General features: G+C 45.7%; 1 protein-coding gene across 3 annotated transcripts in view; it reads right to left on the bottom strand.

Annotated features, from left to right (window-relative positions):
- Positions 1-13,064, bottom strand: part of srrm2 (serine/arginine repetitive matrix 2) — a 64,167-nt gene extending 51,103 nt beyond the window's left edge. For all 3 annotated transcript variants that reach the window (XM_041180025.1, XM_041180024.1, XM_041180023.1), the window contains exon 1: positions 12,856-13,064. The gene's annotated coding sequence lies outside the window, so the exon portion shown is untranslated. The remainder of the gene's footprint in view (positions 1-12,855) is intronic.
- Positions 13,065-20,291: the final 7,227 nt, after the last annotated feature.

The raw sequence follows: 20,291 nt of genomic DNA, 5'->3' as shown, positions 1-20,291 counted from the left end.
ACTTTAGGAAGGATGTGAAGGAATTGGGGAGACAGAGAGAGAGAGAGAGAGACAAAGAGTGCGGAAAAGATTCACGAGAAAGGTTCCAGGGATGAGGAACTTCAGTTCCGTGGATAGATTGGAGAAATTGGGACTGTTCTCCTCGGAGAAGAGAAGGTCGAGAGGAGATTTGATCGAGGTGTTCAAAATCACGAAGGGGTCTGGGACGGAGCGGATCGGGAGAAACTGTTCCTATTGGGGGAAGGATTGAGAAGCAGAGGGACACGGATTAAAGGCGATGGGTAAAAGGAGCGACGGAGACAAGAGGAGAAACTTTTTCAAGCAGCGAGGGGTTAGGATCTGGAATGCGCTGCCTGAGAGTGTAGGAGAGGGAGGGTCAATCGAGGGGATTAGGATCTGGAACGCGCTGAGAATGTGGGGGACGGGGGGGGTCAATCGAGGGGTTAGGATCTGGAACGTGCTGCCTGAGAGTGTGGGGGAGGGAGGGTCAATCGAAGGGTTAGGATCTGGAACGTGCTGCCTGAGTGTGTGGTGGAGGGAGAGTCAATCGAGGGGTTAGGGTCTGGAACGCGCTGCCCGAGAGTGTGGGGGACGGAGAGTCAATCGAGGGGATTAGGATCTGGAACGCGCTGCCTGAGAGTGTGGGGAAGGGAGGGTCAATCGAGGGATTAGGATCTGGAACGTGCTGCCTGAGAGTGTGGGGGAAGGGAGGGTCATTCGAGGGGGTTAGGATCTGGAACGCGCTGCCTGAGAATGTGGGGGAGGGAGGGTCAATCGAGGGGTTAGGATCTGGAACGCGCTGCCTGAGAGTGTGGGGGAGGGAGGGTCATTCGAGGGATTAGGATCTGGAACGCACTGAGAGTGTGGGGGCGGGAGGGTCAATCGAAGGGTTTAGGATCTGGAACGCGCTGCCTGAGAGTGTGGAGGAGGGAGGGTCAATCGAGGGGTGTGTATCTGGAACGTGCTGCCTGAGTGTGGGGGAGGGAGTGTCAATCGAGGGGGTTAGGATCTGGAATGCGCTGCCTGAGAGTGTGGGGGGGGGGGGGGGGCGGGTCAATCGAGGGGTTAGGATCTGGAACGCGCTGCCTGAGAGTGTGGGGGAGGGAGTGTCAATCGAGGCTTTTGAGAGAGAATCGGACTGTTATAGGGAAAGGAGGAATGTGCAGCATTGACAGGGAGAAGGCGGGGGGTGGGGAGGGTGGGGGGGTGGTGGGGAGTGGAAGTCAGACCAGGTGAATCGCTCACAGAGCCAGCACAGGCTCGACGGGTCTCGTTCTGTGCTGTAACTGCCCCGCGATTCTGTGAAGCCTGGGAACTCTCTCCCACGCGAAGCAGCAGGCGCCGGCTCAGCTGTCACTTGTAAATCCGAGAACCGACGGAAGGCCTTCGCCAGTCTTTGGAGGGGCGTTAGAGGCTGCGGTGCCAAGGCGGCTGCACGAGGTTCAGGGTGCAGATCAGTCACGCTCCCGCTGAAGTGGCGGAACAGAACCGAGGGGCTGAACGGTCTCCTCCTGCTCCCCTCTTCCACAAATCCCCTACCTTTGTTCCTCTCCCACCTCTGAAGGATCCATCTCTTCGCAAAAAATTCCCTATCTCCCCCCCTCTCTGGTCCTTTTCCCCCCACCCCACCAATCGCCTTCAAACCCTGTCCCTCTGGTTTCCCCAAGCATCCCACTACCGGGAACGGTTTCCCCCTCACTGACCCACTCGATCCCGACCCCCTTCCCGAATGGGATCCCAGTTCCTCCCGGTCTAGGTCTCTCTCTCCACGCACGGGCTGAAGTCCCCCCTCATCATCATCATCCCCCACCCACCCACCGGGAACCCTCTCGGGAAATCTCCTTCTCCGCACCCCCTCCGAGGGCCTCGGCGCCCCTCCCAAAGTACGGAGCCGGGAATCGGACACGACGACTCCAGCTGGGACCGAGCCTTGCACTCTACCAGAGTTTAGAGACAACCTCCCCGCGTTTGCGCTCCATTCCCTGATCGACAAAGACGCGTGTTTGTTTTTTTAAGAGACGCCTTCCAACCTGCCCCCTTTCAAAGATCTGTGCACATAACCCACCCGCAGAGCACACCCCCCCCCGGCCCCAAGGCTCCTACAACTCCTTAAAATTGTACCATTTGCGCTTGTGTTATGTTCCTTGGACCATTATCTACTCCCTTGCGCAGCATGTCAACTCGTGCCCCATTGTAGCCCTGCAGGGGTGGACAGAGGGTGCAGAGAGGCATCGAGACTCTCTGTCATCGCAGATCTGAGACAGGGAGGGAGGCCCTTCGGTCCATCCCCCCCCCCACCACCACCCGCCGCTGACGGACGAAACCGGCACAGTCTCGACCCACCTTTCAGAACAACTTCAACTTTGAGACATCGTTACCCAATGCACGCTTAAAAGAAATTAATCATCCCATTACAATTTGGCTACAGGAGCAGGTCAGAGGCTGGGAATCCTGCGGAGAGTCACTCACCTCCTGACTCCCCCCCCCGCAAAGCCTGTCCACCACCGACAAGGCACCAGTCAGGAGTGTGATGGGATACTCCCCACTTGCCTGGATGAGTGCGGCTCCCACAACACTCGAGAAGCTTGACACCATCCAGGACAAAGCAGCCCCCGCTCGATCAGCACCACACCCACAAACATTCACTCCCTCCACCACCGACGCACAGTGGCAGCAGTGTGTGTACCATCTACAAGATGCACTGCAGCAACTCACCAAGGCTCCTTCGACAGCGCCGCCCAAACCACGACCTCTACCATCTAGAAGGACGAGGGCAGCAGACACATGGGGAAAACCACCAACTGGAAGTTCCCCTCCGAGCCACTCACCATCCTGACTTGGAAATATATCAAACTCCATCCCTAACAGCGCTGTGGGTGTACCTACATCTCACAGGACAAAATCCTGGAACACCCTCCCTAACACCGTCGTGGGTGTACCTACACCACACTGGACAAAATCCTGGAACTCCCTCCCTAACAGCACCGTGGGTGTACCTACACCACACGGGACAAAATCCTGGAACTCCCTCCCTAACAGTGCCATGGGTGTACCTACACCACACGGGACAAAATCCTGGAACTCCCTCCCTAACAGCGCCGTGGGTGTACCTACACCACACGGGGACTGCAGCGGCTCAAGGAGGCGGCTCACCCACCGCCTTCTCAAGGGGCAACGAGGAATGGGCAATAAATGCTGGGCCCGGCCAGTGATGCTCACCTCTCATGAATGAATAAGAAAAATCAACGTTGAAAATGAGATCAATCTCCTCAACTTTCACTTAAACAATCACTTCTAGCTCCTGATATCTCATTTATTGCTTTGAGAAGCTATTTAGGGTTAAACAGCAATAGTTTGAAGTTAAGAGTGTTATAGTTCCGTATGATCAAATAGCAATAGTCTTACATGAAAACAGCTCATCCAAAATTGAGTGGTATGGTTAAATATTTATACCTTAAATAGCTGTGCTTTCGAATATACAATTAACAGTAATTTCTAAATTGGTTAAAATCAGCATGTGGTGGCAATGCCAACAGGTTATGATTTAAAATTGCGACTGTTATGGTTTATCGATGATGTTTCCCCTCGTGGGAGAATCCAGAGCTAAGGGTCGCTGCTTAAAAATAAGGGGGCCGATCATTTAAGACGGAGGTGAGGAAAAAGTTCTTCTCGGGGGGGGGGGGGGTCAAGGGTTATCGGGGGCAGGGAGGCAGGAATGTGGGGCCGAGGTTACAATTGGATCAGCCATGATCTTATCGAATGGCAGAGCAGACTCGGGGGACCGAGTGGTCACTCCTGTCTCTTAATTCGTACCCGCAGTTATGGTTATAAAGTAAAATAGCTTAAGGTTTAAAGTTGATAGTTCTAATTTAAAACGCGGCTGTGGTTCAAAAGTGAAATAGTTACGGTTTAAAGGGTTAAGGTTTCAGTCAAACACAAATCTGTGGAGGTTACCGTTTGAACACTTGTGGCTTAAACAGTCAGGGTTTAAAGCAGCTTATGGTTTAAAGTTTAAATTCAGTTATGGCTTAACGAGTTAAGCTTTCAAATGCTCAGATGATGATTTAACTGGTGACAGTTTAAAGCAAAACCCAGTTGACGGTTTAAGTTTGCTTTCGTTATAAGTTAAAATAGTTAAGATTTTAATCAAACAGTTTGGTGGCTTAAATTTGTGACAGTTAAAGGTTTAAACCAAAACACAGGCCATGGTTTAAATTTGTGATAATAATGGTTAAAGTCAACGTTTGTCTTTTAAATTCCTTTCAGTTATGATTTGAACAGATTCGGTTTAAATCAAACATTATGGTTTAAGTTTGTTGTGATCCAAAACAGATAAAATTTATATCAAGCACGTAGATTATGGCTTAAATTTGTGAATAGTTGTGATTTAAAATCAACAGATTATGGTTTAAATCGGATGCATTGGTGTTATTATCCTATTAGTCAAACAGATTATGAAAAGTCTTTTGGCAGCGCAGAACTTGGGTACCGCTGGAAAAAAAGAGACATGTTGGAGTTTTTTTTGCCTTGGACTCATCAGGACACAAAAGCATTGCTCTTTTCCCCGCAAATATCAGCGCAGTTATGGTTTGAATTTGACGGGAGTTGCGATTTTGATCCCTTTAATCTCGCAGGGTAGGGTTTAAATTTGATGGAGTTGCTAGTTAAGGTGTTTTTAATCTCATTAATCACATGATTAACTTTGATGGAGCCGATGATTTAAACTGTTATCCGGTTTAATCACAGATTATGGTTTCAATTTGATCAGGATTATTGGTTTAAAGTGTTTATATCCCATTAATCGAAGATTATGGTTTAAATGTGATGGAGTTGGTGTTTTTAACATATTAATCACACAGGTTATGGTGCAAATTTGCTGGAGTTGGTGTTTTTAATATATTAATCACACAGATTATGGGTTAAATGTGATGGAGTTGGTGTGTTTAATATATTAATTACTCAGGTTATGGTGTAAGCGTGATGGAGTTGATGTTTTTAATATATTAATCACACAGATTATGGGTTAAATGTGATGGAGTTGGTGTGTTTAATATATTAATCACTCAGGTTATGGTGTAAGCGTGATGGAGTTGGTGTTTTTAATATATTAATCATGCAGATTATGGTTTAAATGTGATGGAGATTGTGTTTTTAATATATTAATCACGCAGATTATGGTGTAAATGTGATGGAGTTGGTGTATTTAATATATTAATCACACAGATTATGGGTTAAATGTGATGGAGTTGGTGTTTTTAATATATTAATCACAGATTATGGTTTAAAATGTGATGGATTTGGTGTTTTTAATATATTAATCACACAGATTATGGTTAAATGTGATGGAGTTGTTTTTAATATATTAATCACGCAGATTATGGTTTAAATGTGATGGAGTTGGTGTGTTTAATATATTAATAACACAGATTATGGGTTAAATGTGATGGAGTTGGTGTGTTTAATATATTAATCACACAATTTATGGTGTAAATGTGATGGAATTGGTGTTTTTAATATATTAATCACACAGTTTATGGTGTAAATGTGATGGAATTGGTGTTTTTAAAATATTAATCACACAGATTATGGGTTAAATGTGATGGAGTTGGTGTGTTTAATATATTAATCACACAGATTATGGTGTAAATATGATGGAGTTGGTGTTTTTAATATTAAGCACACAGATTATGGGTTAAATGTGATGGAGTTGGTGTTTTTAATATATTAATCACACAGATTATGGTGTAAATGTGATGGAGTTGGTGTTTTTAATATACTAATCACAGATTATGGGTTAGATGTGATGGAGTTGGTGTTTTTAATATATTAATCACACAGATCATGGGTTAAATTGATGGAGTTGGTGTGTTTAATATATTAATCACTCAGGTTATGGTGTAAGCATGATGGAGTTGGTGTTTTTAATATATTAATCACACAGATTATGGTTTAAATGTGATGGAGTTGGTGTTTTTAATATATTAATCACACAGTTTATGGTGTAAATGTGATGGAATTGGTGTTTTTAAAATATTAATCACACAGATTAAGGGGTAAATGTGATGGAGTTGGTGTTTTTAATATATTAATCACACAGATTATGGGTTAAATGTGATGGAGTTGGTGTGTTTAATATATTAATCACATAGATTATGGTGTAAATGTGATGGAGTTGGTGTTTTTAATATTAAGCACACAGATTATGGGTTAAATGTGATGGAGTTGGTGTTTTTAATATATTAATCACACAGATTATGGTGTAAATGTGATGGAGTTGGTGTTTTTAATATACTAATCACAGATTATGGGTTAAATGTGATGGAGTTGGTGTTTTTAATATATTAATCACACAGATCATGGGTTAAATTGATGGAGTTGGTGTGTTTAATATATTAATCACTCAGGTTATGGTGTAAGCGTGATGGAGTTGGTGTTTTTAATATATTAATCACACAGATTATGGTTTAAATGTGATGGAGTTGGTGTTTTTAATATATTAATCACAGAGATTATGGTGTAAATGTGATGGAGTTGGTGTTTTTAATATATTAATCACACAGATTATGGTGTAAATGTGATGGAGTTGGTGTTTTTAATATATTAATCACACAGATTATGGGTTAAATGTGATGGAGTTGGTGTTTTTAATATTAATCACGCAGATTATGGGTTAAATGTGTGGAGTTGGTGTGTTTAATATATTAATCACACGGATTATGGGTTAAATGTGTGGAGTTGGTGTTTTTAATATATTAATAACACAGATTATGGTTTAAATGTGATGGAGTTGGTGTTTTTAATATATTAATCACGCAGATTATGGTGTAAATGTGATGGAGTTGGTGTGCATAATATATTAATAACACAGACTATGGGTTAAATGTGATGGAATTGGTGTGTTTAATATATTAATCACAGTTTATGGTGTAAATGTGATGGAATTGGTGTTTTTAAAATATTAATCACACAGATTATGGGGTAAATGTGATGGTGTTGGTGTGTTTAATATATTAATCACACAGATTATGGTGTAAATGTGATGGAGTTGGTGTTTTTAATATTAAGCACACAGATTATGGGTTAAATGTGATGGAGTTGATGTTTTTAATATATTAATCACACAGATTATGGTGTAAATGTGATGGAGTTGGTGTTTTTAATGTATTAATCACAGATTATGGGTTAAATGTGATGGAGTTGGTGTTTTTAATATATTAATCACACAGATCATGGGTTAAATTGATGGAGTTGGTGTGTTTAATATATTAATCACTCAGGTTATGGTGTAAACATGATGGAGTTGGTGTTTTTAATATATTAATCACACAGATTATGGTTTAAATGTGATGGAGCTGGTGTTTTTAATATATTAATCATGCAGATTATGGTGTAAATTTGATGGAGTTGGTGTGTTTAATATATTAATCACACAGATTATGGGTTAAATGTGATGGAGTTGGTGTTTTTAATATATTAATCACACGGATTATGGGTTAAATGTGATGGAGTTGGTGTTTTTAATATATTAATCACAGATTATGGTTTAAACGTGATGAAGTTGGTGTTTTTAATATATTAATCACATAGATTATGGTGTAAATGTGACAGAGTTGGTGGTGTTAATATATTAATCACAGAGATTATGGTGTAAATGTGATGGAGTTGGTGTTTTTAATATATTAATCACACAGATTATGGTGTAAATGTGATGGAGATTGTGTTTTTAATATATTAATCACACAGATTATGGGTTAAATGTGATGGAGTTGGTGTTTTTGATATATTAATCACACAGATTATGGTGTAAATGTGATGGAGATTGTGTTTTTAATATATTAATCACACAGATTATGGGTTAAATGTGATGAAGTTGGTGTTTTTAATATATTAATCACACAGATTGTGGTGTAAACGTGATGAAGTTGGTGTTTTTAATATATTAATCACATAGATTATGGTGTAAATGTGACGGAGTTGGTGGTGTTAATATATTAATCACAGAGATTATGGCGTAAATGTGATGGAGTTGGTGTTTTTAATATATTAATCACACAGATTATGGTGTAAATGTGATGGAGATTGTGTTTTTAATATATTAATCACACAGATTATGGGTTAAATATGATGGAGTTGGTGTTTTTAATATTAATCACGCAGATTATGGGTTAAATGTGTGGAGTGGGTGTGTTTAATATATTAATCACACGGATTATGGGTTAATTGTGTGGAGTTGGTGTTAATATATTAATCACACACATTATGGGTTAAATGTGATGGAGTTGGTGTTTTTAATATATTAATGACGCAGATTATGTTGTAAATGTGATGGAGTTGGTGTTTTTAATATAGTAATCACACAGATTATGGTTTAAATGTGTGGAGTTGGTGTGTTTAAAATATTAATCATACAGGTTATGGTTTAAATGTGATGGTGTTGGTGTTTTTAATATATTAATCTAGCAGATTATGTTGTAAATATGATGGAGTTGGTGTTGTTAATATATTAATCACACAGATTATGGGTTAAATGTGATGGAGTTGGTGTTTTTAATATATTAATCACAGAGATTATGGTGTAAATGTGATGGAGTTGGTGTTTTTAATATATCAGGCAGTTTATGGTGTAAATGTGATGGAGTTGGTGTTTTTAATACATTAATCGTAAAGATTATGGGTTAAATGTGATGGAGTTGGTGTTTTTAATATATTAATCACACAGATTATGGGTTAAATGTGATGGAGTTGGTGTTTTTAATATATTAATCACAGAGATTATGGTGTAAATGTGATGGAGTTGGTGTTTTTAATATATTAATCATGCAGTTTATGGTGTAAATGTGATGGAGTTGGTGTTTTTAATATATTAATCGTAAAGATTATGGGTTAAATGTGATGGAGTTGGTGTTTTTAATATATTAATCGTAAAGATTATGGGTTAAATGTGATGGAGTTGGTGTTTTTAATATATTAATCGTAAAGATTATGGGTTAAATGTGATGGAGTTGGTGTTTTTAATATATTAATCGTAAAGATTATGGGTTAAATGTGATGGAGTTGGTGTTTTTAATATATTAATCGTAAAGATTATGGGTTAAATGTGATGGAGTTGGTGTTTTTAATATATTAATCGTAAAGATTATGGGTTAAATGTGATGGAGTTGGTGTTTTTAATATATTAATCGTAAAGATTATGGGTTAAATGTGATGGAGTTGGTGTTTTTAATATATTAATCGTAAAGATTATGGGTTAAATGTGATGGAGTTGGTGTTTTTAATATATTAATCGTAAAGATTATGGGTTAAATGTGATGGAGTTGGTGTTTTTAATATATTAATCGTAAAGATTATGGGTTAAATGTGATGGAGTTGGTGTTTTTAATATATTAATCGTAAAGATTATGGGTTAAATGTGATGGAGTTGGTGTTTTTAATATATCAATCACACAGATTATGGGTTAAATGTGATGGAGTTGGTGTGTTTAATATATTAATCACTCAGGTTATGGTGTAAGCGTGATGGAGTTGGTGTTTTTAATATATTAATCATGCAGATTATGGTGTAAATGTGATGGAGTTGGTGTATTTAATATATTAATCACACAGATTATGGGTTAAATGTGATGGAGTTGGTGTGTTTAATATATTAATCACTCAGGTTATGGTGTAAGCGTGACGGAGTTGGTGTTTTTAATATATTAATCACGCAGATTATGGTGTAAGTGTGATGGAGTTGGTGTATTTAATATATTAATCACACAGATTATGGGTTAAATGTGATGGAGTTGGTGTTTTTAATATATTAATCACAGATTATGGTTTAAAATGTGATGGATTTGGTGTTTTTAATATATTAATCACACAGATTATGGTTAAATGTGATGGAGTTGTTTTTAATATATTAATCACGCAGATTATGGTTTAAATGTGATGGAGTTGGTGTTTTTAATATATTAATAACACAGATTATGGGTTAAATGTGATGGAGATGGTGTGTTTAATATATTAATCACACAGTTTATGGTGTAAATGTGATGGAGTTGGTGTTTTTAATATATTAATCACGCAGATTATGGTGTAAATGTGATGGAGTTGGTGTGTTTAATATATTAATCACACAGTTTATGGTGTAAATGTGATGGAATTGGTGTTTTTAATATATTAATCACACAGTTTATGGTGTAAATGTGATGGAATTGGTGTTTTTAAAATATTAATCACACAGATTATGGGGTAAATGTGATGGAGTTGGTGTTTTTAATATATTAATCACACAGATTATGGGTTAAATGTGATGGAGTTGGTGTGTTTAATATATTAATCACACAGTTTATGGTGTAAATGTGATGGAATTGGTGTTTTTAATATATTAATCACACAGTTTATGGTGTAAATGTGATGGAATTGGTGTTTTTAAAATATTAATCACACAGATTATGGGGTAAATGAGATGGAGTTGGTGTTTTTAATATATTAATCACACAGATTATGGGTTAAATGTGATGGAGTTGGTGTGTTTAATATATTAATCACACAGATTATGGTGTAAATATGATGGAGTTGGTGTTTTTAATATTAAGCGCACAGATTATGGGTTAAATGTGATGGAGTTGGTGTTTTTAATATATTAATCACACAGATTATGGTGTAAATGTGATGGAGTTGGTGTTTTTAATATACTAATCACATATTATGGGTTAAATGTGATGGAGTTGGTGTCTTTAATATATTAATCACACAGATCATGGGTTAAATTGATGGAGTTGGTGTGTTTAATATATTAATCACTCAGGTTATGGTGTAAGCGTGATGGAGTTGGTGTTTTTAATATATTAATCACACAGATTATGGTTTAAATGTGATGGAGTTGGTGTTTTTAATATATTAATCACACAGATTATGGGTTAAGTGTGATGGAGTTGGTGTGTTTAATATATTAATCACACAGATTATGGTGTAAATGTGATGGAGTTGGTGTTTTTAATATTAAGCACACAGATTATGGGTTAAATGTGATGGAGTTGGTGTTTTTAATATATTAATCACACAGATTATGGTGTAAATGTGATGGAGTTGGTGTTTTTAATATACTAATCACAGATTATGGGTTAAATGTGATGGAGTTGGTGTTTTTAATATATTAATCACTCAGGTTATGGTGTAAACATGATGGAGTTGGTGTTTTTAATATATTAATCACACAGATTATGGTTTAAATGTGATGGAGTTGGTGTTTTTAATATATTAATCACAGAGATTATGGTGTAAATGTGATGGAGTTGGTGTTTTTAATATATTAATCACACAGATTATGGTGTAAATGTGATGGAGTTGGTGTTTTTAATATATTAATCACACAGATTATGGGTTAAATGTGATGGAGTTGGTGCTTTTAATATTAATCACGCAGATCATGGGTTAAATGTGTGGAGTTGGTGTGTTTAATATATTAATCACACGGATTATGGGTTAAATGTGTGGAGTTGGTGTTTTTAATATATTAATCACGCAGATTATGGTTTAAATGTGATGGAGTTGGTGTTTTTAATATATTAATAACACAGATTATGGTTTAAATGTGATGGAGTTGGTGTTTTTAATATATTAATCACGCAGATTATGGTGTAAATGTGATGGAGTTGGTGTGCATAATATATTAATAACACAGACTATGGGTTAAATGTGATGGAGTTGGTGTGTTTAATATATTAATCACACAGTTTATGGTGTAAATGTGATGGAATTGGTGTTTTTAATATATTAATCACAGTTTATGGTGTAAACGTGATGGAGTTGGTGTTTTTAATATATTAATCACACAGATTATGGTTTAAATGTGATGGAGTTGGTGTTTTTAATATATTAATCACAGAGATTATGGTGTAAATGTGATGGAGTTGGTGTTTTTAATATATTAATCACACAGATTATGGTGTAAATGTGATGGAGTTGGTGTTTTTAATATATTAATCACACAGATTATGGGTTAAATGTGATGGAGTTGGTGCTTTTAATATTAATCACGCAGATCATGGGTTAAATGTGTGGAGTTGGTGTGTTTAATATATTAATCACACGGATTATGGGTTAAATGTGTGGAGTTGGTGTTTTTAATATATTAATAACACAGATTATGGTTTAAATGTGATGGAGTTGGTGTTTTTAATATATTAATCACGCAGATTATGGTGTAAATGTGATGGAGTTGGTGTGCATAATATATTAATAACACAGACTATGGGTTAAATGTGATGGAGTTGGTGTGTTTAATATATTAATCACACAGTTTATGGTGTAAATGTGATGGAGTTGGTGTTTTTAATATATTAATCACAGTTTATGGTGTAAATGTGATGGAATTGGTGTTTTTAAAATATTAATCACACAGATTATGGGGTAAATGTGATGGAGTTGGTGTTTTTAATATATTAATGACGCAGATTATGTTGTAAATGTGATGGAGTTGGTGTTTTTAATATATTAGTCACAGATTATGGTGTAAATGTGATGGAGTTGATGTTTTTAATATATTAATCACACAGATTATGGGTTAAATGTGATGGAGTTGGTGTTTTTAATGTATTAATCACACAGATTATGGGTTAGTTTCATGTTTTAAGAGGTAAAGAGGCCCCTTCCTTCCCCCCGGGGGAGAGGTGAGGTGGGGCGGCCTGGGCCACTACCTGAGGCCGAGGCTGCGTCTGCGGCCTAGCGGATTAAAACGGCCTCCCCCCCCCCCCCCCACAACTCCACCCCACCCCCCTCCACCCACACACACACCCCCCCACCCCCCCCCCCCCACTTCTCCCTCCCCACTCCCCCCGCCTCCTCCGCTACCCCTACCCCGGGCAGACTGACCTAGGGCGGCGGTGATCCGCTCGCCGAGGTCGCTAGGGCCGCCTGTCGTCGTCGTCGTCTCCTCCTCCTCCTCCTCCTCTCTCTCTCTCTCTCTCTCCGTCTGACTGTGTCTCTCCCTCTTCACTGCGACACCAACATGGAGTCCGGGGGAACCCGAGGAGATGGCGGTGAGCAGCGAATGGGGAGGGGAAGAGAGTGTGTGTGTGTGTGTATATGTGTGTGATGGTGAGGCCTGGCGGGAGTTGTAGTTTTTCCGCCCCGCCTCCTCCCATTGGAAACAACGGCCAGCCTCGGGCGCCCCGGACTACAACTCCCGGCGGGCCACCCCGCCGCCGCTCATCACCCCAGTCGACGTACGTACGCCCTTTCAAAATGGCGGCGGCTTGCGAGGCGTCGGGCTGCTCCGCCACTGGGGAGAGGATGGGGGGGGGGGGGGAGGGGCGGGGTAGGAGCGGTGGTCGACGGGGGAATTGTAGTCTTCTCTGCCCCCTTTTGCCCCATTAAGGAGAATGGGGGAGCCGCGACCAGGTGGACTACAACTCCCGGCAGGCATGGCGGTTGCGTTGGCCATGAGTGAAGGGTAGGGGAGGGGGAGGGGGAGGGGGAGGGGGTGGCCCGCGAGGGTTGACGGGAGCTGTATTCTTTCCCCCTCTAAAGTGGATGCGCATGCGCGCACTCACCTTATTCCCCCACATTCCACCCCCAAAGGGGTGGACTACAGCTCCCAGAAGGCATCGCCGGAGAGCCGTGCGGCGCCGTGGGAGGGGGCGCATGCGTGGTACCGGTGGACCGCAGAGGACGCAGGGAAATGTAGTCCAAGCTGGCCGGACGCTCCTATTGGAAATAATAGAGGAGCCCCCTGATCTGGGAACTACAACTCCCAGTAGGGCAATGCTAGCCGGAGGGAAGGGACAAGTGGCCAAGACCATTGGGCAGCACCAATGGGAGTTCATGATAACTCCATTCTAAGCCATAGGATATGGAAAGTAGACCCTGCATTTCTATAGCACCTTTCTCGACCTTCCAGCGAAGCAATTTGTTTGAAGGGTGGCCACTGCTGCGGCGTAGGCAACCCTGCAGCCAATTTGCGCACAGCAAGATCCCACAACCAGATATTGTGATAAATGACCCACTTCACCTCTTTTTCTCCCTTCCCCAGCGACGTTGGGTCCAAGGGATAAATATTCTCCCCAAGGAGTCCGGGGAAATTCTGCAACCCCCCACCCCCCCTCCCCCCAAAGACTTACTGCCCTCATGCTCACCGCCCATGCCCCACACACACCTCCGCCCCCCCCCCACCCCACCCCTCACGCCCCCACCCCCTCTCTCACTGCCCCCTCCTCGCGGCGCAGTCATCGGTGGTTTTGACTTCATCCGGTGGGAGGGCAAGTACGCAAAGGACCAAAACTCACTGGAGACGCCGGCCTCCTCCTGACGACCCGCACTACAATCGTACTTCTCAACATGTAGCAATCTGCGCTCACTGGCTGTCGATCCCGCCTCCGAGTCAGGGAGACGAGCACAAAAAACAAGGCAGACACCCCAGTGCAGTGCCGAGGGTGAGCCGCACTGTCGGAGGGTCAGTGCTGAGGGAGAGCTGCACTGTCGGAGGGTCAGTGCCGAGGGAGCGCCGCACTGTCGGAGGGTCAGTGCCGAGGGCGCGCCGCACTGTCGGAGGGTCAGTGCTGAGGGCGCGCCGCACTGTCGGAGGGTCAGTACTGAGGGTGCGCCACACTGTCGGAGGGTCAGTACCAAGGGAGAGTCGCACTGTCGGAGGGTCAGTACTGAGGGCGCGCCGCACTGTCGGAGGGTCAGTGCCAAGGGAGAGTCGCACTGTCGGAGGGTCGGTGCTGAGGGAGCGGCAGTGCTGAGGGAGTGCCGCACTGTGGGAGGGTCAGTGCTGAAGGACTGCAGCACTGTGGGAGGGTCAGTGCTGAGGGAGAGCCGCACTGTCGGAGAGTCAGCGCTGAGGGAGCGCCGCACTGTGGGAGGGTCAGTGCTGAGGGAGCGCCGCACTGTGGGAGGGTCAGTGCTGAGGGAGAGCCGCACTGTGGGAAGGTCAGTGCTGAGGGAGAGCCGCACTGTGGGAGGGTCAGTGCTGAGGGAGAGCCGCACTGTGGGAGGGTCAGTGCTGAGGGAGCGCCGCACTGTGGGAGGATCAGTGCCGAGGGAGCGCTGCACTGTCAGAGGGTCAGTGCCGAGGGAGCGCCGCACTGTCAGAGGGTCAGTGCTGAGGGAGAGCCGTACTGTCGGAGGGTCAGTGCTGAGGGAGTGCCGCACTGTCGGAGAGTCAGCGCTGAGGGAGCGCCGCACTGTGGGAGGGTCAGTGCTGAGGGAGCGCCGCACTGTCGGAGGGTCAGTGCTGAGGGCGCGCCGCACTGTCGGAGGGTCAGTGCCAAGGGAGAGTCGCACTGTGGGAGGGTCAGTGCTGAGGGAGCACCGCACTGTCGGAGGGTCAGTGCCGAGGGAGAGTCGCACTGTAGGAGGGTCAGTGCTGAGGGAGCGCCGCACTGTCGGAGGGTCAGTGCCGAGGGAGAGTCGCACTGTCGGAAGGTCAGTGTTGAGGGAGCGCCGCACTGTCGGAGGGTCAGTGCTGAGGGAGCGGCAGTACTGAGGGAGCACCGCACTGTGGGAGGGTCAGTGCTGAGGGAGCGCCGCACTGTGGGACGGTCAGTATTGAGGGAGCGCCGCACTGTCGGAGGGTCAGCGCTGAGGGAGAGCCGCACTGTCGGAGGGTCATTGCCAAGGGAGAGCCGCACTGTGGGAGGGTCAGTGCCGAGGGAGAGTCGCACTGTAGGAGGGTCAGTGCTGAGGGAGCGCCGCACTGTCGGAGGGTCAGTGCCGAGGGAGAGTCGCACTGTAGGAGGGTCAGTGCTGAGGGAGAGCCGCACTGTCGGAAGGTCAGTGCTGAGGGAGCGCCGCACTGTGGGAGGGTCAGTGCTGAAGGAGTGCCGCACTGTCGGAGGGTCAGCGCTGAGGGAGAGCCGCACTGTGGGAGGGTCAGTGCTGAGGGAGAGCCGCACTGTGGGAGGGTCAGTGCTGAGGGAGTGCCGCACTGTGGGAGGGTCAGCGCTGAGGGAGAGCCGCACTGTGGGAGGGTCAGTGCCGAGGGAGAGCCGCACTGTCTGAGGGTCAGTGCCGAGGGAGCGCCGCACTGTCTGAGGGTCAGTGCCGAGGGAGCGCCGCACTGTGGGAGGGTCAGTGCTGAGGGAGCGCCGCACTGTCGGAGGGTCAGTGCCGAGGGAGCGACGCACTGTCACCCGCCAGATGAGACATTACACTCGAAGGCCTCGTCCGCCCTCTCTGGTGAACACGAGGGATCCTACAGCCATTATTGGAAGAGACACGCGGGGGAACGTCTCAGGAGCCGATATTGATCCTTGAATCTAACGTCATCGAGGAACCGAAGGCCTGGTCGTCAGCACATGGCTATTTCTGGGATCTTCCCGTACATAAATCGGCTGCCAAGTTGGCCGGAGTTCATCGCTGCAGGATAGCCCCAATCATCCATTTATTTCACCATCTCATTTAAACAGTAGGAAAATAAACACGGCCCAGTAGATTTTCTCCAGTGTCACCACAGGCAGGTCCCAGCGGGCCTTGTTGACCTACTCGGTGTTTCTGCGCGGTGTCCGTATTCCCAGGGGTTTGGAAGAACGAGAGGTCACCTCACTGAAACGTAGAAAACCCTGAAGGGCTTTGACAGGGTTGATGCTGAGGGGCTGTCTTTCCCCACCCTCCCTCTCTCCACCCCCTCCCGGGCTGGAGAGTCTAGAACACGGGGGTGGGCGCCCAATCTCAGGAGAAGGGGTCAGCCATTTTGGACCGAGACCAGGAGACACGTCTTCACTCGGGGGGGGGTTGGGGGTCGTGAATCTTTGGGGTTCTCCGACCCCAGAGAGCGGTGGGTGCTCCGTCGTCGAGTAAATTCGAGACCCAGGGAGCCCAACGGTGGAAATAGCTTTCTCTCTATCCATCCGATTGAAGCCTTTAACAACCCCGCCCTCCCCTCTCGGTCAGATCACCCCCTTAATCTTCTAGACACGAGGGAACGCAAACTCAGTCCGAGTCCTCGTAATTTAACCTTTTAGCCCCGGGATCGTTCTAGGGAATGTGTGTCGCACATCCTTATGGTAATAAAATGCCACTTGGTTGTACCATGCGAACCAGTGAGCTGAAGATCCTAATGAAACTCATCTTCGCCTCATGTCTTCTCAATGCCTTGAAGTTCACGAGGAAAGTGCGATCAATTTACAGAACCTACGTGTATGAGCGTGAGTTTGTGTGTGTGTGGTCCACTGTAGCGGTGTGAGTACACTGGGTAACTGCACGGTCTGTAGGTAGAACGTAACCCTTGTCTTACCAACGCTTCCAGAGGCTTGTCTTGTAGCTCCCTTCCCCCTGCCGTCTGGAACCGAGCTTGGGGGTTGTCTGGCCCGCTCAACCGTGTCTTAACTTGCCCGGATGCTTTCATCCTTGATCTCCCTGCTCAATAGTTAATGTAAGCTCCAGGTTTAACCCCCGCTCCCCGCCCCCCCACCAACCCCTGCCTCCACCCCTTACTCAAGACGGAGAAAAGGGTCTGAAAAGAGCAGAGGAGGGACAGGAAGGGGCCCGGACATGGTGCGTTCCGGGGTAACGAACAGGAAGGAGGACAGAGATAAGTAACAAGGCAGATTTGGGTGGTATGGGGTGGGGGGGAAGATTGGCATCAGAGTACAAGAGGCAAGAGTGTAAACATAAGTGTACAAATTGGTGGTGGTGGTGGGGGGGAACTTGACAGGGAACCCACTAAAAATGAACCAATGTAACCATGCTCCACAACACATGTGCCCGGAGACATGTCTACATTCACGTGTATGATACACATGAACGCTCCTACAGATTCAAACACGTGTGTCCCAGAAATACATCACACGTCTCAGAAAGGAATGCACATGGACAGATTTGCACGTACACTTCTTTAAGGTAAGAAAATGCCACTTGGTAGCACAGACCCTGCCTATTGCTGAAAGGTGGGGGGGTGTGGGGTGTAGGTATTGTCGAAGCCTTTTGACTTGCACTCATCAGGACAAATGCAAGAATGCCAAATTTTGAAGGGCTCTAACAACTCAGGCCGCAGGAGAAAGACCGTGCTGATTGGTTGGCAAGTCGAATACGTTCCTTGTTTGTTTGCAGTTTGTGGCGGGGGGGGCGTCCTCCACAAATACCGGCCTTCATAAATCAAAGCATTGAGAGTAGGAGTTGGGATGTTACGGTGAGGTTGGGTAAGACGTTGGGGAGGCCAACTTTGGAGTATCGTGTGCAGTTCTGGTCGCCCAACGACAGGAAGGATATCAGTAAGATTGAGAGAGAGTGCGGAGAAGATTTACTAGGGTGTTGCCGGGCCTTAAGGAGTCGAGTTACAGGGAAAGATTAAACAGGTGAGGACTTTATTCCTTGCAGCGTAGAAGGATGAGGGGAGGTTTGATAGAAGTTTACAAAATTACGAGGGGTACAGACAGAGTAAACGCGAGTAGGCTCTCTCCACCGAGATTAGGGGAGATCAACACGAGAGGACATGGCTTTCGGGTGAAAGGGGGGACAGGTTTAGGGTGAACATCTTCACTCAGTGGTGAGAGTGTGGAACGAGCTACCATCTGAGGTGGTCAATGCGGCTCGCTCTTAAGCTTTAAGAATAAATGGGATAGATCCACGGATGGGAGAGGTCTGGAGGGTTACGGACTGGGCGCAGGTCAACGGGACTAGCGGGATAATATTTCGGCACAGACCGGAAGGGCCGAAGGGCCTGTTTTCTGTGCTGTAGTGTTGTGCGGTTCTGTATGAATGCGCACATTGCTTCCAGCAAGAGTCAATGAGTTCATACGTTGACAGAGGAATGTCAGCCGAGGACCCGCTCGATTCTTGGCCTTTGCCCTGTGTCCCCTAAACACCTTTCGGGTCACAGAAACCGATCGATCTCACCGATTTTTTTTTTTTAATTAACAATTGACCAGTTGCCTTTGCCGGGGGGGGGAGAGAAGAGAGAGAGAGAGTTCCAAACCTCTCCCGTCCTTTGTGTGGAGGAGCCTCTCCTAATTTCACTCCCGATAGGTCTGACTCTAAATTGAGACTCTGCTCCCCTCGTCCTAGACTCCCTCCCTCAACCAGCGAGAATTCTGTCTCTCTCTCGACCCTATCGGTTCCCCTGAATATCCTGAAAGCTTATATCAAATTACCCCCTTAATCTTCGTAATTCCAGAGATTACAGACTCAGACTCTCTCACACACTCACACACACTTTCTCTCTCACTTTCATAGACACACATTTTCACACACACGCGCACACGCTTTCAAACACGCGCACACTTTCACAGACACATTTTGACACACACACACTTTCTCACACACACGTTCACAGGCAGTCACACACACACACACACACACACACACTTTCACGGACAGATGCACAGACACACGTGCACACACACCTTCATGCACTCACGTACACAAACCCACACTCGCAGCCGCAACAAGAAATTAGGAAGGCGAATTTTATGTTGGCCACCATCGCCAGGGGATTTGAGTACAGGAGTAAAGATGTCGTGCTGCAGTTGTACAGAGCTCTGGCGAGACAACACCTGGAGTTTTGTTCTCCTTATCGGAGGAAGAATGTACTTGTGTCATGAAGCTATTAATGTGTATAATACCCTAACCCACCCGCCGTGCAGCACTCCCTCAGCACTGATCCTCCGACAGTGCGGCTCTCCCTCAGCACTGACCCTCCCACAGCGCGGCGCTCCCTCAGCACTGACCCTCCGACAGTGCGGCACTCCCTCAGCACTGACCCTCCGACAGTGCGGCTCTCCCTCAGCACTGACCCTCCGACAGTGCGGCTCTCCCTCAGTACTGACCCTCCCACAGTGCGGCTCTCCCTCAGCACTGACTCTCCGACAGTGCGGCTCTCCCTCAGCACTGACCCTCCCACAGTGCGGCTCTCCCTCAGCACTGACCCTCCGACAGTGCGGCTCTCCCTCAGCGCTGACCCTCCCACAGTGCGGCTCTCCCTCAGCACTGACCCTCCGACAGTGCGGCTCTCCCTCAGCGCTGACCCTCCCACAGTGCGGCTCTCCCTCAGCACTGACCCTCCCACAGTGCGGCTCTCCCTCAGCACTGACCCTCCGACAGTGCGGCGCTCCCTCAGCGCTGACCCTCCGACAGTGCGGCGCTCCCTCAGCGCTGACCCTCCGACAGTGCGGCGCTCCCTCAGTGCTGACCCTCCCACAGTGCGGCTCTCCCTCAGCACTGACCCTCCGACAGTGCGGCTCTCTCTCAGCACTGACCCTCCGACAGTGCGGCTCTCCCTCAGCACTGACCCTCCGACAGTGCGGCGCTCCCTCAGCACTGACCCTCCGACAGTGCGGCACTCCCTCAGTACTGACCCTCCGACAGTGCGG

The sequence above is a fragment of the Carcharodon carcharias genome, chromosome 38 (assembly GCF_017639515.1).
Source record: "Carcharodon carcharias isolate sCarCar2 chromosome 38, sCarCar2.pri, whole genome shotgun sequence".
In the NCBI taxonomy this organism is placed as follows: domain Eukaryota; kingdom Metazoa; phylum Chordata; class Chondrichthyes; order Lamniformes; family Lamnidae; genus Carcharodon; species Carcharodon carcharias.
The sequence above is the reverse complement of the archived record's forward strand: the minus strand, read 5'-3'. Positions and strand labels throughout refer to the sequence as shown.